Here is a 2749-nt window from a genome sequence, read left to right on the forward strand (position 1 = left end):
TGAAGTCGTTAAATCGGCGGGTTTTTTTTGTGTTTTTTTTTTGGGGCCGGCGGGGGGGGTTTTTGGTTGTGGATGCAGGCACAGTATTCTTTGATGGCTCCATTTTGTTATGGCATTGTTAGGCGTCTTGACAGGGTTGTGGTAGTCATTCCGATGTAGGAGGCGTTTGCCAGGAGCTCGCAGTCTCCTTTATTACACTTGTACTCGTAAATGACGTTCACTTGCTGTAGATCTGTTGTCTTGTATGCAGTGGAGAATTGGTTTTTATAGTAGACTTTGAGTTGTTCAGTGGAGTTGTCGGTAGTGGTGTTTTTTTGGCGGCTGTCCAGGTATCGTTGAAGTGTCTTGTCGAATGTGGTATTACTATATCCATTATTGATGAATGTTTGTCGGAGTGTACGAATTCTGTTGTAAAATAGATTCCAATCTGAGGATATTTTGTAGATACGGTGGATGAGGGCGTGGATGGTTCCAGTTTTGTATCTTTGAGGGCATTCACTTTGAGCGTTGAGGTAGATTCCCTGGCTAGTGGGTTTTTGATAGACAGATGTGGCGTATGTGCTGTTGTTGGCGTCGATATGTACATCCAGAAAATTGATGGTTTTGTCAGTGGCTATTTCGTGGGTGAATTTAAGCACAGACTTGTCTTGTAGGTTTTGTCGGAGCTTCATTAATTCATCAGTGTCCTTAGTAACGATGAAGCAGTCGTCGACGTATCTGCAGTACAGTGCGGGGTGGTGGTCCTGCAGCACTTTGTTTTCTATGTGACACATGTAAAAATTGGCGAAAGTTACTCCAAGAGGAGAGCCCAAAATGAATTTTGGCTGGCGTAATATAGGTTTTGCATAATGGAAAATGAATTTTGGCTGGCATAATATAGGTTTTGGATAATGGAAAATGAATTTTGGCTAAGAGTATATAGGTTTTAATTTTCCTAAGTTTATTAATAAAAATTAATTTACGATCAGAACAAGCTAACCATTTCAAACCAAACAAAAATTTAAGCTGGTATTGGTAATGCATATAGCTAATTTAATACAAACTGTTCTTACTTAGAAAGATTAGAATTCATTCAGTTGGGTATCCTCGTTGTGTACGATATTTTCGGTTAAAATGTTACATATTACACATTCCGGTAACATATTTGGAGTTTTGATCCGTGGATAAATTTACCATGCTGTAAATGTGGACTACCAATTTTGAGGTTCTTGTTCTTTTCTTCAGGTGATGAAACTCTAAAGCTCAAAGATCTATCAACTTTACAAAATGACCAATCATTCTCAGGGTTTGAACTTTAGCGAGAAGAAAAGACATTCATAATTAATGTTTAATAATTGTGTAACCAACGACCAAAGTATTTTGTTGAGCAACGCCCACGAGAATTCTAAATGAAGATAACACCTTTGATGTACCGCGTTGTGGAAATATCTTACTTTTATTAAAGCAAACGGCTGGTCTGTTTTTGTTTTACTCGACATCATACTGATATTTATCCCAAATGGATTCGCAAGACTTGTATTTCTAAAAGGAGAATAGCATCATATTCTTGACGAATTTTATTTAATAAGTGAAACCTCGTTTATTTATGGATCAATTAGCTCAAGGAGACACGATTAGGATTAATGAGATGGAGAAAAGTGTACCTTACACAGCAATACACAAACGATACATAACTCGTAACTTAGCAACTGAGCAGCGGGAATCTCCATGGACATAACTCGTAACTTAGCAACTGCTATGTATCCATTATGATGCAAAACGTATCTCATTAAGAATTAAATTGTCAAGTTTTACTTTATCGGAGTTTTATGAACGTTTCTACAATATTCCAGTTTGTTTTTGTTTTTATAACGCTCGTGGTGTTATAATCTTTACACATTTGGCATAATATACGTTTTGGATAATGGAAAATGAATTTTGACAGGTATAATATAGGTTTTGGATAGTATGTCAAAATTCATTTTATACTATCCAAAACCTATATTATACCTGTCAAAATTCATTTTCCATTATCCAAAACCTATATTATTACCTGTCAAAATTCATTTTCCATTATCCAAAACCTATATTATGCCAGCCAAAATTCATTTTATACTATCCAAAACCTATATTATACCTGTCAAAATTCATTTTCCATTATCCAAAACCTATATTATACCTGTCAAAATTCATTTTCCATTATCCAAAACCTATATTATGCCAGCCAAAATCCATTTTCACTATCCAAAAACCCATATTCTACTACTACATATTCTACAGACAAATCCTATATTCCACTAACAAACCCAATATTATACTATTCAAAACCCATGTTTTACTGGCCAAAAACATATATTTCACTTACCAAAACCTATATTCTACTACTTAATTATATAACCACCAGACAAATACTATATTCCACTAACAAACCCAATATTATACTATTCAAAACCCATGTTTTACTGGACAAAAACATATATTTCACTCACCAAAACCTATATTCTACTACTTAATTATATAACCACCAGACAAATACTATATTCCACTAACAAACCCAATGTTATACTATTCAAAACCCATGTTTTACTGGACAAAAACATATATTTCACTCACCAAAACCTATATTCTACTACTTAATTATATAACCACCAGACAAATACTATATTCCACTAACAAACCCAATATTATACTATTCAAAACCCATGTTTTACTGGACAAAAACATATATTTCACTCACCAAAACCTATATTCTTCTACTTAATTATATAAC

Source organism: Limulus polyphemus, unplaced genomic scaffold (assembly GCF_000517525.1).
Source record: "Limulus polyphemus unplaced genomic scaffold, Limulus_polyphemus-2.1.2 Scaffold8019, whole genome shotgun sequence".
NCBI classification, from domain to species: Eukaryota; Metazoa; Arthropoda; class Merostomata; order Xiphosura; family Limulidae; genus Limulus; species Limulus polyphemus.